Genomic DNA, 15,991 nt, shown 5'->3' on the forward strand with positions numbered 1-15,991 from the left:
TACTTCAAAAACTGGTGGCTGCTCAAACCCCCTCCTCTACTCAACTTGATGATAACAAAAAGGGGGAGAAAGGATCAAGTGAGGGGGAGAGAAGTGAGGGGGAGAGGCTTCAAATTCAAATCAGTAAAGTAATTGTACCTTCAATTACTATCTCAAAGCCATCAGTTACAGATAGCATAGATCTGATCAATGCAGCAGCAGCCAACGTAAGAGCAGCTGATAAGGAAAAGTTGAGTTTAGTCAATTGGGAGAAGATTGATGAGGAAATATAGAAGAAGTTTGAACTTGTCAAGGAGCCAGTTAAGTCAGCCATCCATCACTCTCAATTCAAGCAAATTAGTGTGAATGGGATGAGCATGAACTATCTGGAAAGAGGACAGTCTTCCTGCATCAAATCTCCAAAGACTGAAATAATTCTTAAACCAAGGGTAAACTACTCAAAATCATCATTGAAGAACCCTTTAGACACTGTGTATAAGACACCTAAGCCTGATGAGAAGAAGCTTCTGTCAAGGTCAATTGCTTTATACAAAGATCTAGTTGATTCAGCTTCCAAAAGGAGAATTGCCAATATTTCAAATGGGAAAGAAATTTGTGTGGTGGCTAGACATCCTCAATTTGCTCAAGCAAAGAGAGAAGAAAAGGCTAGATTGAAGCAGAAAAAGAAGCAAGCTGCTCTGGATGCTAAAAAGACTAAAAAAGAAAGAGCATATTGCTATCTTGGCCAAGCTACATGCTGTAAATACATCACAACAAATTCCTTCTCAACTATCTGAAGCTATTGAATCAAAGAAGCAAGTTGAACAACAGAAGAAATCTCCAAGAATGAAGGAATTGGCTAAAAGAACTAAAAGGAAACTGGATATTGTTCACAAGGAATTGGAAGATCAATTTCCTAAGGAATCCACACCATCTACAACTCAAGCATCAAAGCCCTCTATGGTATTTGAAGATATCATGGTGGCGGATCCCTACAGGAATATTCATGGTGAACCTATTGTGCCCAAGGATGAGCCAATAGAATGGGAGAACATACCAATTCCTGACTTCAATCTACCAATCCTTAGCAAGCCAAAAAGAACAAATTCAAGAGCAGTCAAGAAAGTGAAGCTGTCACCTCTCAAATCCAAATCTCAAGTCAAAGCTCAATCTAAAATCAGTAAGGGAGACTATCTGTACTTGTGTGACATCAAAGAATTTTATGATCTAAACCTCTATCTGGATGAACTAGATGAAGTGAGAGGAATTGATGCATACAGAAACCTACCTGAAAGGTTAGTGTTCAAGTACAAAGGAGGAAAGGAGATTCAGTGGCCTCTTCACAGGATCATTCAAGAAAGCCAAGCTATACTGATTATAGTTTATTCATACTTCAAGAAGAACTTTGGGTTCAACATTACTGCAAGAAGATTGGTATTGAAGAAGATTGAAGAACTAAGGAGTGTTAGAGCTAAAGATGCACTCCCAAAGACTCTAATCATCCCTTACACAGGGAGAAGAGTGCATCTAAGGCCCTACTGGCTGATGGAGTTCATAGATGACAAAGGTGTGAGAAGATTCTTCAGATTAGAAGACCAATTGAGCATCTCTAGCAATGAGACTCTTTTGGAAATGCAAGGAAAGCTAAATATCTTAGAATCTGATGAACAGGAATTCCACAGGCAGCTCCAAAATCAGATTGAGGAAAACAACGGAAAGCTTGGAAAGAGATCTAGACCTTCAAGAAACTAGACAAATCTGCTCAAGCTAGAGGAGCATCTTGAAAAATGACTGTGAGCAAAACTTTGTACATTTTTGTTAATTGAAGCACTTTTCAATAATATCTACTTTCTCTTAAAGTTATATTTTTAGGCTATTTTTTATCATCAAGTATCTCTTAATTTATGGCTACAATTCCAGTAGACATAAATTGGGGGAGATTATTGTGTATATGTTGTGTACTTGATGATTTCATGAACAAAACACTTTAGTAGATTTTACTTAGTAAAATAATGTAGCACTCGACGGATAAGATTTATAGTCCCGACGGATGACTCATTATAGTCCCGACGGATGATGACTTATTATCCATCGAGTCAGTAGCTTATGTAACAATAAGTCTGTAGCACATTTCTGCATTCACCATTGTATAAATTTTGTAAGTAGTATTCAAGTCATGTTGACTTTAACTAGATATGCAGAATAGGTTGATTAATTGTACATAAATGATGTCTTGTAATTCTGCATAAATGAAATGAAGTCAAGTGCCAGTTTGCTACCCGATGGATAACCTACAATGAAGTCGACGGATGACCAAATAGACAACCCGACGGATGATCAATAACTCGACGGATGATCATGAACCCGATGGATAAAGAATTCAAATATCTGTTGACAGTGACAACACAGTCACATGCGTCGAGTGGATGCAAATGAAGTGTGGTAGCCTATTCAACTGGGTTTTTGAGAACAAAGAAGCATTGCCATTTCCATGCTATTATGAAGATATTCAAAGTTGCTGGAATAGAGTAATGAAGTAGCATTGTAATAGACTAGATAGTTTTTGTTTTATTATCTTGTCTTATTACTTTGTAATCTTAGTCATATATATAAACCAAGTAGTAGCAACTAAGACACTATCGATCTAAGCAAGAAAGCAGAGAAATATTTGTAAGCAGGATTCTTAGCATTTCTCTGTAGTCTTAGAAGTTCAATTGTTGTAAGCAGCTGTGAGCATTTTTGCACACAGGGTTCTCTCGATATATAATATATATCTCTGGTGGAATCATTCAAATCCACCAAAAAGTTTTTAAAGACTCTTATTTTTAATTACTTGTGTTTTGATCCACTTAAGTTTTTATTCCGCATTGTGCTAATCAATACACTTATATTTATATTTAAGTTAGAACATTTTATTTCAAGAAAAAGTTTTAAGAATTCCATTCAACCCCCCTTCTGTAATTCTTGTCATATTGTTAAGGAACTAACAGTCTTCGATAACAGTCGGTGGTTGCACAAACCTCAACTTCCACTTAACTTGTGCTAACAAAAAGGGGTAGAAAGACTCTATCATTCCAGCTAGCCAGGGGGAGTCAACAAGTGAGGGAGAGAAAGTGCTCAACATTCAAGTTAGCAAAGTGACTGTGCCAGCAATTACTTTCATTAAGCCACCAACTCTTGACAGCATTGATTTAATTAATCTAGCATCAGCTAAGTTGGAGTCAAATGACAAGTTGAAAAAGCTTGATGTAGCAGCAGTAGAGCAAGAGCTAGATGCAAAATGGAAGATGCTTGATGAAAACATCAAGAAAAAGTTTGGCCCAATTGGGAAGCAAGATAAGGTCTTTTCTCACTTCTCTCAATTGAGACAAATTATAGTTAATGAGATGAGCCTAGGAAACATGGAAATGGGTCAGCCCTCAACAATCAAGTCTCCAAAGGCCAGTGTAATTTTTCAGCCAAAAAGAAATTATCCAAAGAACTTAGGCAAAAATCCACTGGACCTATCCTATGAAACCCCTAGGCCAGATGAAAAGAAGCTGCTTGGAAGGTGTTGGATTTTAATCGCAGCGGAGGCATGTAAAAGCACTTTTACACATACAAAATCCAAATAAAAGCATATAAATCGTGGTAAAAATATAGGGATCGATTACTAACCTTTAATATGCGATCCAAAAGCAACGATCGGAGATCCTTAGCAGCTGCTCCTCAAACGTGAAGCACTCCACCGGTATCCACCAAGAAAACGACGTTAAGGAGGAGGAGGAGGTGGAGAGAATTAGGTTTTTCTAAAAATTGGGGTTAGAATAAAAATAGGGTTTATAATAGTATATTTATAGGCAAAAATTTCATCTGAAATTTTCCCATAAAATATTATTATTATTAACCCTTTATTATTCACATTAATAATTAAAACACCTTTTAATTATTAATCCTTTTCTAAACACTTTAGAAATAATTTCTCTCTTAATTTAATTTCCAAAAATTAAATTCTAAATTAATAATATTAAGAATTTTTCTTAATTAATTTATAATCAATTAAATCTCATTTAATCAATTATTAAATTTGCCAATTAATTATTTATTTCATAAATAAATAATTATTAGCCATTATTAATTAATTCCTCCACCATTAAATCATTCTCTTTTTATGGTGTGACCCTGTAGGTTCAATATTAAGCCGGTAGTAGAAATAAATAATAATAAAACTATTTTATCATTATTTATATAAATTCTCTAATTTATTAAATATGATTAATTAATTAATCATATTTATTCTACATCGTGAGGGATACTTCTCAGCATATCACGACTATCCGGATAATATGAATTCACTGCTTAGAATACCAAGAACCTATTCAGTGAATAGATACCGTACAATAAACTCATTCTACCCTACAATGTCCCGATTAAATACAAGGCATGGATCTCGTGTCAAGCCTATCTAATTTAATCACTTGCTTACCAATTACTATGTTTAGTTCCATGCAAATTAGAAACTCCTTTCTAATTTCATTCACTCTGGCCAGAGATTCCTGAACTAGCATAAGTGGATCAGCCTTGAACATTCGCTTCCTTCACTGGAAGGGGTAGATCCTTTATTGATCATACACTATCTTCGTGTACTAATTCCTATACCCAGTAGAGCCCTAATAATTGTCCCTGGAGACTAAGAACTAAACCAAAGCATAGTTCAGTGTACACAAGATGACTATGATGACCTCAAGTCTAAGGATACTTGTACAACTATCACTATGTGAACAACTGCTGACACGTGAGTGAACTCCATCAGTTTTTCAGCCGTGCGAGTCATGTTCAGTGAACTTATTCTATAATAAGCACCTACATACTAGCTATAGTGTCACCACACAAATGTCTATGAGAACAGACATCCTTCATAATGAAGCAAGCATAGTATGTACCGATCTCTGCGGATTATTAATTACCAGTTAGTAATCCTACGACCAGGAACTATTTAAGTTTAGAGTTATCATCTTTTAGGTCTCACTATTATGATCTCATCATAATCCATAAAAAGCTTTACTCTAAACTATGGTATATCTTATTTAAACACTTAAATAGATAAAGCCCGTAATAAAAACAAAACAAGTCTTTTATTAATATCAATGAAATCAAAATAGATTACACAGGAAGTTATTCCTAAATCCTAATACATGATTGGACTTAGGACATATTCCTTTCAATCTCCCACTTGTACTAAAGCCAATCACTCTGGTATCTAATACGCATCTAGTCTTTATGACGATCAAAGTGACTTTCAGAAAGTAGCTTTGTGAGTGGGTCTGCTATGTTGTTATGTGTGTCAACTCTATTTCAATACAATACAAGAAATGTTACCGCGCTCCTACTAACCCTTTTGTAGACACATGGTTCATCTACGTTTTTGATAAAACCAAACTCTTTGATTGTCTCATCAAAACGGATGTTCCATCTACGAGAAGCTTGCTTTAAACCAAATATGGTTCACAGCAGCTTACACACTAGGTTTTCATTTCTCTTGGAAAGAAAACCATTTGGCTATTTGCCAGATCTCATAGTCGTAGTAAGCAGCATTCGCAAGCAAAATCCGAACTGATTATAACAGGGCTACAGGTAAAAGGTTTCATCAAAATCAATACATTACCTTTGTTTGAATCCTTTTGCCAAAAGCCTGGACTTAAAGGTCTCCACCTGGCCATCTGCTCTAATCATTCTTTTGTATCCCGTAACATAGATTTCATTCCGGATTTTATGGCACTATGCCATTTCTCTGAGTCAACACTACTCATAGCCTCATTATAGGTCACAGGGTCGTCATCATCAATGATCGACAACTCATTGTCATTCTCAATGACAAAGCCATATTACCTCTCAGGTTGGCGAGACACTCTCCCTGGTCTATGAATGGGCTATTCCACAGAAGGCTGTTTAGTCAGAACAGGTGTTTCCACTTGATCCGTAGTAGTTTGTGCTTCTTGAACTTCATCAAGTTCAATTTTGCTCCCACTGTATCCTTCAAGTATAAACTCCTTTTCCAAGAAGGTAGCATGTCTGGAGACAAACACCCGATGATCGGTGTAAAAGTAATACCCTAAAGTCTCTTTAGGATATCCCACAAAACTACATTTTACGGATCAATATTCCAGCTTATCTGGGTCAACTTACTTGACATAAGCTGGACATCCCCAAATCTTAACGTGTTTAAAACTCGGTTTCCTTTCTTTCCATATCTCATACGAAGTTTGAGGAACAGATTTTGGAAGGCACCTTATTCAGTAAATATGCTGAGGTTTCCAAAGCATAACCCCATAGGAATACTGGAAGATTCTCATAGCTCATCATGGACCGACCAATGTCTAACAAAGTTCGATTTCTCCTTTCAGATACCAATCTGGAGGAGTCCACTGGGAGACTATACCATTTACTTTGAGATAATCTAGAAACACTCCATTAAAGTATTCACCACCTCGATCTGATCGAAGAGTTATAATACTATGTTTGGTTGTTTCTCCACTTCATACTTATACTCTTTGAACTTTTCAAAGGCTTCAGACTTGTGTTTCATCAAACACATATCTGAATCTAGATCTATCATCTATGAAAGTAATGAAGTATGAAAATCCACCCATGGCTTGCTTAGACATTGGTCCACATACATCTGTGTGTACCATTCCTAGCAAATTTGCAGTCCTTTTTCCATGTCTACTAAATGGAGACTGCAGTGCCAAAATGAAGTGAGATTTTCATCATTCCTTTTCTTTTATTAGTTTGTTCAATTCTGAAGTAAATTATGTCACATATATACAAACCATTTTTTAAAGCACCACGTCCATAAAGAATATTATCTCTAAGAATAGAACATTCATTATTCTAAATAATAAATGAAAATCCAGCCAAGTCTAACATGGGAATAATATTTCTCACAATCGAGGGAACAAAATAACAATTATTTAAAACAATAGTCTTGCCCGTAGGCATATGTAAATGAAATGATTCTACATCTACAGTAGCAACTCTTGCTCCATTTCCCATCAGTAGAATCACCTCCTCTTCCTCAAGAGTCCTACTTCTCCTTAGTCCCTGCAACGAATTCCAGATGTCAGAACCATAGGCGGTATCTAATACCCTAGTAGAAATTTGATTTAATGACATATTCACTTCTATCATGAACATACCTGAATCAGAAGCGGTAGTCTCACTACCCTTCTTCTTCTTCAATTCTGCAAGGTAAACCTTGCAGTTCCTCTTCCAGTGCCCCACCTTGTTACAGTGAAAGCAAACAACTTTGCTCTTGGGGTCTTCAGCTTTTGGTGGAACCGGGGTTTTCTCACCTACTTTCTTCTTCTTGGAAGGGTTCCTCTTCCTTTTCTTAGGATTGAAACCTTCACCAATTAGAAGAACAGAACTCTTCTTAGGGGGGAAATTCGATTCCGCAGTCTTCAACATGTTGTGGAGTTCAGGCAGGCTGACATCCAACTTATTCATGTGAAAGTTCACAACAAACTGCGAGAACGAACTCGGAAGCGATTGCAAGACCAAGTCTTGGCTCAGCTCCCCATCCATGGCAAAACCAAGTTGTCCAAGACGTTCAATCAAATTGATCATCTTAAGTGCATGGTCATTCACAGATGATCCCTCAGACATCCTACAACCGAACAGCTCCTTCGATATCTCATATCGAGCTGTCCTCCCCGCCACATCATACAACTCTTGTAGATGCATGAGGATAGTGTGAGCATCCATATGCTCATGTTGCTTCTGTAGCTCAATGTTCATGGAAGCTAGCATGATGCATTGAGCAACATTTACATCATCTATCCACTTACGATACACAACATGTTCATCATTATGCGCATCGCTAGCAGGTTCAGTAGGCTTAGGTGAGTCAATCACGTATTCCAGCTTCTCAATCCTGAGAACAATTCTCAAGTTTCGAAGACAGTCAGTATAATTAGGACCAGTCAACTTGTGAGCATCTAGTATGCTCCTGAGTGATAGTGCAGAAGACATAACGTACAAAGTAAATCTGTAAATGATAAACATATAACAACACTTAGCAAATATTCGATTTCATTTCAAAACACTATATGAATCGAGTCTTTATTCATAAGTGGCTCCCACTAGTTTATCTAATTTATTTCAACCCCTACGTGAAAAATTAAGCATTCATAATACTAGTGGGAATAGGGATCCTACATTCCATTACACAACCCCAGCTGTAGCACGAACCGCCATGTAATGTTCAATAGGCAGACAACTCTTGTCAATTACATCTTATGTTATTCCCTAATAAAAACTTTAGCCTCTTGAATAATTGAGTCTCGGCTGTGGCACGACAAACTCAATATTCTAAGTCAAGTCTAACCCAACATTCCGTACAGTTGAATCAGTCCCCAAAGGCCCACGGCTGTGGCACGTACCGACCTTTAGATTCTTATTCAATGTACACATCTCTATGTAATAGACAAGTATTTCTTATTTCGAAATCAAAGCCCTCGGCTGTAGCACGAACCGACAATGATTCAAAAATAAGAACTACTTTTCTATCATGTTGGAAGGCTATGACCGACACAAGCCCGTTGTGTCATTGGCCAATTACTACTTGATATTATTTAATTTTAGAGGGATTATATTACGTTACAATCATAATCATATTATAAAGAAATTCTTCCTTTTAAATTAAATATTTCAAATCAATAATCAATAATCAGATGATTCCCAGATCGGGTGGAGCATTGTCAAGAGGCGTCACTTAATAACCCTTTCTTACAGATAGAAATCTGTTGTTGACAGAATCATCCTTTCTCTCATATCAAAAATTCATATTCAATTACGTGTTTCATAAATACAAGAATCTCATGATTGTATTCATAATATTATTCTTAAGGTTATGAAACAATTTCACTATACTAGGTTGTCTAACAAACGTCTTATGTTCATTTAAGTTCACCCAAATCTATCATCGCATGATAAACTAAGCATATATCACATATATCAACATGAATAAACATCAAGGTAGGCATGTTATTTCATCTAGCATATTGGTCTAAGCATTATACATCTCTATGTATCACATGAAGCATTTAAAAGTAGTTAAAATAGTTAAAAACAGCTTTAAAACACTTTCGGAAATATAAACAGTTCAAAACTTTTATATAAACTAAAATTTGATCACTAAATTAGATCCGTCTCGGAAAAACGAATCCAACGATATATTGCACGCCCAAAACGGAGTTACGAAACTCCCAGAAAAACAAATTTATTGTGGACAGTCGGGCTGTAACGCATTATAGGAACGCGTTACAAGCCCTGTAACGCATTCTGGTGATGCGTTACAACCCTTTTAACCAATTAAAAGGTGTAACGCATTCCGTGAATGTGCCACAGGGTGTAACGAATTCCCGGAATACGCGACACGCCCCCGCGCGCGTGCGCGACACGCCCCCGCGCGCGTGCGCCACACGCGCCTGCAGTAGCCGCACCTGACAGCTTCCTCGAACAGCGTGCCGCCGTCCTTGTTCTTTTCTCTTTCTCCGTGCAATCAGTCAGACAACAGCAGATGTACAGCAGCACTTATGATTTCCAGCATCAAACAAATATATATATATATACAAACTTACAATTTATATATATATACTTATTTAATTACGAATTTTAATTGCAACAACTTCAAAAATTTATAATAAAAAATCTATACATCCTAAAATTATGAAAAAAAATACCCAGACGATCTACAACACTTGTAGAACCCAAATCAACATTCAAAATTATTCTGAGAAATGATTTCTCATCAGTCATAATTAATCCATAATATAACTTGTAAAAATCATAATTAATTCATACAAGCACATAAAATTCTGAAATTATTACCACAGATCTATATGCATACAACCTATGTTCTGATACCATTGTTGGATTTTAATCGCAGCGGAGGCATGTAAAAGCACTTTTACACATACAAAATCCAAATAAAAGCATATAAATCCTGGTAAAAATATAGGGATCGATTACTAACCTTTAATATGCGATCCAAAAGCAACGATCGGAGATCCTTAGCAGCTGCTCCTCAAACGTGAAGCACTCCACCGGTATCCACCAAGAAAACGACGTTAAGGAGGAGGAGGAGGTGGAGAGAATTAGGTTTTTCTAAAAATTGGGGTTAGAATAAAAATAGGGTTTATAATAGTATATTTATAGGCAAAATTTTCATCTGAAATTTTCCCATAAAATATTATTATTATTAACCCTTTATTATTCACATTAATAATTAAAACACCTTTTAATTATTAATCCTTTTCTAAACACTTTAGAAATAATTCTCTCTCTTAATTTAATTTCCAAAAATTAAATTCTAAATTAATAATATTAAGAATTTTTCTTAATTAATTTATAATCAATTAAATCTCATTTAATCAATTATTAAATTTGCCAATTAATTATTTATTTCATAAATAAATAATTATTAGCCATTATTAATTAATTCCTCCACCATTAAATCATTCTCTTTTTATGGTGTGACCCTGTAGGTTCAATATTAAGCCGGTAGTAGAAATAAATAATAATAAAACTATTTTATCATTATTTATATAAATTCTCTAATTTATTAAATATGATTAATTAATTAATCATATTTATTCTACATCGTGAGGGATACTTCTCAGCATATCGCGACTATCCGGATAATATGAATTCACTGCTTAGAATACCAAGAACCTATTCAGTGAATAGTTACCGTACAATAAACTCCTTCTACCCTACAATGTCCTGATTAAATACAAGGCATGGATCTCGTGTCAAGCCTATCTAATTTAATCACTTGCTAACCAATTACTATGCTTAGTTCCATGCAAATTAGAAACTCCTTTCTAATTTCATTCACTCTGGCCAGAGATTCCTGAACTAGCATAAGTGGATCATCCTTGAACATTCACTTCCTTCACTGGAAGGGGTAGATCCTTTATTGATCATACACTATCTTCGTGTACAAATTCCTATACCCAGTAGAGCCCTAATAATTGCCCCTGGAGACTAAGAACTAAACCAAAGCATAGTTCAGTGTACACAAGATGACTATGATGACCTCAAGTCTAAGGATACTTGTACAACTATCACTATATGAACAACTGCTGACACGTGAGTGAACTCCATCAGTTGTTCAGTTGTGCGAGTCATGTTCAGTGAACTTATTCTATAATAAGCACCTACATACTAGCTATAGTGTCACCACACAAATGTCTATGAGAACAGACATCCTTCATAATGAAGCAAGCATAGTATGTACCGATCTCTGCGGATTATTAATTACCAGTTAGTAATCCTACGACCAGGAACTATTTAAGTTTAGAATTATCATCTTTTAGGTCTCACTATTATGATCTCATCATAATCCATAAAAAGCTTTACTCTAAACTATGGTATATCTTATTTAAACACTTAAATAGATAAAGCCCGTAATAAAAACAAAACAAGTCTTTTATTAATATCAATGAAATCAAAACAGATTACACAGGAAGTTATTTCTAAATCCTAATACATGATTGGACTTAGGACATATTCCTTTCAGAAGGTCCATACCTACATTGAAGGAGGCTGAATTCAAGGTTGATCATAACATCACCTTTCATGGTGAACCTGTTATTCCTAAGGATGAACCTATAGACTGGGACAACTTGCCTCTTCCTGATCTAAACATTTCAATCTTTGCCAAACCAAGAAAGACAAAGAAAAGAGCAGTCAAAACAGTCAAGCATGTCAAACTTCAATCAAGTCTTTGGCCAACCCAAACCTACTGTCAACAAGGGAGATCAACTCTACATTTGTGACATCAAAGAATTTTCAGATATAAATCTTTATTTGGATGAGCTAGAAGAAGTTAGAGCCATTGATGTCTACAAGCACCTTCCAGAGAGATTAGTCTTCAGGTATAAGGGTGGAAAAGAGCTAACATGGCCTCTTCACAGGATTCTCAATGAAGGTTATTCATGTTTGGTGATAGTCTTCTCCTCAATCAAGAAAAACTTTTGATTCAATATAGTTGTCAAAAAAATGGTACTAAACAAGATTGAGGAGATAAGGAATAGCTGGAGAGGACCAAATGCACTCCCAAGAGTATTGATAATTTCTTCCACTGGAGACAGGGTGCATTTGAGACCTTACCGGGTGATGGAGTTCAAAGATGAAAAAGGCATCAGAAGATTCTTCAGATTGGAAATCAGTTAAAGATTTCAAGCAATGAAACTCTTGTGGAGATGCAAGGAAAGCAGGATCAGACAAATGAGGATAAATCTGAATTTTACAGGCAACTCCAAAATCAGATTGAGGAAAATAATGTGAAGCTGGGAAAGAAGTCAAGACAATCAAGGAAATTATCTAAATCTGCTCAGTCTAGAGGAACACCTTGAAAATGATCTGTAAGACACTCTGCAAATTTTTCTTTGTGAAGATTTTCAATAAACTTTAGCACTTGTAAATTTTATCTACTTTATTTCATTCTGTATTCATAGATTATTTTGTTATCATCAAGTTTCTCTTAATTTATGGCTACAATTCCAGTAGACATAAATTGGGGGAGATTGTTAGGAATATTATGTACTTGATGATAACTTGAACAAAACACTTAGTAGATTTTATTTAAATGAATTTGTAGCTTTCAACGGATGATCAATTCAACATCCGTTGAAAGAGTAGCTTATGTAACAATAAGATTAGTATCACATTTCTGCATACTTAAATAGCTTAGTGAACTAGATGTTGTATAATATTTAAGTCATGTTGACTAATAGATTGATATACAAGATAAGTTGGTTAATTGTAAATATCAGATGCCTTGTAATCTTGTATAAATGAAATAGAGTTAACTTCCAAGAAAACAGTCTCAACGGATGATTCACAAAGTTTCAACGGATGCTCAACTAAAGCTTCAACGGATGATCCACATAGTCTCAACGGATGATCAGCCAAAGTTTCAACGGATGATCAACCACAGTTTCTACGGATGATTCAATGAAGCTTCAACGGATGTTCAAATTCAAAAGAGCAGTTGATAGTGACTTGACAGTCACATGCGTTGATTGTATGCAAATGGAATGTGGCAGCCTATTTGCAGGGTTTAGAGAACAAAGAAGCATTTCCATTTCTATGCTAAACTGAAGATATTCAAAGATGTTGGAAAGAAAAGTGAAGCAGCATGAAATTAGACTAGAAATGTTTTTTTCTTATTTACTTGTCTTTTTATCATGTAACTTGGTAATATATAAACCAAGTGTAGCAAATAGAACAAAACAAGAAATCTATCCAAGTTAGTAAGCAATTACCAGAGAAAAAGATAAGGCAAAATCTTTAAAGAATTTCTCTGTTCTTGTAGTTCAACTTGTAAGCAGTTGTGTACAATTTTGTAACACAGAGTTCTCTATTTAATATATATCTCTGGTGGGAAAGTTCAATCCACCGGAAAGTTTTTAAGTACTTGTATTTAAATACTTTGTGTTTTGATTTCTACACTACTTTCATTCCGCACCATTTCTAAATCAAATATAATTATTTATTTGTAGAAGAATTGTTCTTGAAATTGAAAAGGAGCCAGAATTACATTCAACCCCCCTTCTATAATTCTTGTTTAGATTGTTTGGGAATAACAGTATCACCATACCTATGATCAATGAGATGTGATCATCAGTCAACAAACACACTAGTCTCAACGTATTTATTATCATCCCTTAACAATAATACTTGACTAGGGACCTTTAGGAATATCAATACTATTCTCATAATCTCATTTCTAAGTCACGTACTTAGAGATATAGATATTTATATCATATTCCAAGGACATTTATTAATCTAACAATTTATTGTAAAAAATAAAGATATAATAAATTACTAAAGAATAATCCATATAATCATATTTAATAATCCAAATGTTTCATAATATAAACATAATAGTGTTGTCTCTAGGGCACAAACACTAACAGTTTCATGTTTTGTCCAGTTTTTGCGTTCAACTAGTCCATTATGTTGAGGAGTGCGTCAAGCTGAAAATTCATGAGTAATTCCTCTAGATTTGAAATAAGTTATGAAATCCTTCTCGAATTCATCACCATGATCAGTATGAATTATCTTGAGCTTAAAAGAATACTTGGTCTTAAGATTAGTAATAAGATCTTTAAATCCAATAAAAGGTTTATCTTTAGTACATAAGAATAACACCCAAATAAAATGAGAATAATCATTTATTATAACAAAAGCATAATTCTTACCTCCGAGACTTATATATCGTTCTGTAAAAAATAGATCTAGATGAAGTAGCTGGAAATGATCAGTAGTTGAAACTTTATTCTTAGCAAGAAAGGAAGTTTTCATCTGTTTATGAAGCTGATGGGTTGTACAAGGTTCCACCTTCTTGTATTTGAGCTTTGATAGACCTCCGACAAGATCATGATATGATATTTTGCAAAACAAATCCATATGTACATGACTGAGACACCTATGCCAAAGATTTTGTTATTCTTAATTGCAAGCAAGACAGATTTCTTCATGTTGTTCATCAAAATCTAAGACAAAAATACTTATCTTCCTTTTGGCAACTAGTGCAAACTCGTTAGCCTTGGTACCAATAAAACAAACATCCTTATCGAAATTAACCTTATGAACAACATTAGTTAGTTGACGTACATTAATAAGATTATATTTTAAACCATCAACTAAACTAACATTATTAATAGCAAACTTATTGTTAATTATGGTACCTTTACCGATGATACGCACAGTGTTAAAATCACCAAGTGTAACTAGGCCTCCCTCTTTAACTTCGAGTGAGAGAAACTTGGACTTGTCACCAGTTATGTGACGAGAGCATCTACTATCAATTATCCATTTATTACGAGGAACATGGACTTTTAAGCACACCTGTAAAAGATTCTTTATCTCTTAGGTACATGAATCTTATAAAGATGCCTATCGGATTTCTTAATCCATATCTGAATAATATTCACAGGAGTATGAACAGATTTACGTCTAGTAGATGAGTTAGAATAGTGGCCCTTGATACCACATAATCGTGATTCATAGGTAGTGTGACCAGGTTTACCACAATCTCGACATTTTTGATAAGGCATCTTGTACTTCATTGGAGTCCTCTTGTAACCACTTTGGAAAGCACATTTCTTGACTGATTTGCATCATATAGCTTTTTATTAAGAAAAGATTTTTTTCACCAAGAAGAGCATTCAGAGTTCCTTCACCATGAAAACACCGAGCTAGATCATTTTCTAGCTGAGCAACTTTCTGCTTCAGTTCAGGAACCAAAGGGTCAGGTGCACTGTCTCTTTTGACAGCTTCTTGTTCAACTGAGACTGACTATTTCTTCAAAGCCTCAAGACAGACGTCTTTCATTTTAATTTTATTCTTGAGATATTCGTTCTCTTCTATAAGCTTTGAGACCTTCTCAGCTTATGACTTATATTCAGCAGCCAATGTTTCATCTTTCATAGGATCATCCATTTCACTGAGAACCTCACTCAATGCTTATTTTAAATAAGCATTCTTTTCTTTTAACTTTCTATTCTGAGCCTGCAAGGTTAGTACAGTTTGAGATATATTTGAACATGTACTATATTGAACATTTTGTACCTCATCATTGTCACTAGAGCCGTCTTCAATTCTAACAAAATAGAGTTGAGAAACTTTATTATCTGAGTCAATTTTTACATCAGATTCATCATCACTTCATGTCAGCAATGCTTTCTTCTTAGATCTGAGCTTGAAGCAATATTTCTTGATATGTCCCTTTTTCCCGCATACGAAGCATGCATTCTTACTTGAGTTTGTCTTGTTTTCTCTGCTAGAACTAGACTAGAAATACTTTTTGGGAAACTGAGATTTCATAGGATATTTTGATGCATTCCGTTTAGCGAGAAATTTATGAAATTTTTGGTCAAGAGAGCAATTTCTTTATCAGATGTTTCGGTTGATTTATCAGTATTTGTATTAAGAGCCAGAGTTTTTTTTCCAAGGAATA

This window comes from Apium graveolens, chromosome 7 (genome assembly GCF_009905375.1).
Source record: "Apium graveolens cultivar Ventura chromosome 7, ASM990537v1, whole genome shotgun sequence".
Lineage (NCBI taxonomy): Eukaryota > Viridiplantae > Streptophyta > Magnoliopsida > Apiales > Apiaceae > Apium > Apium graveolens.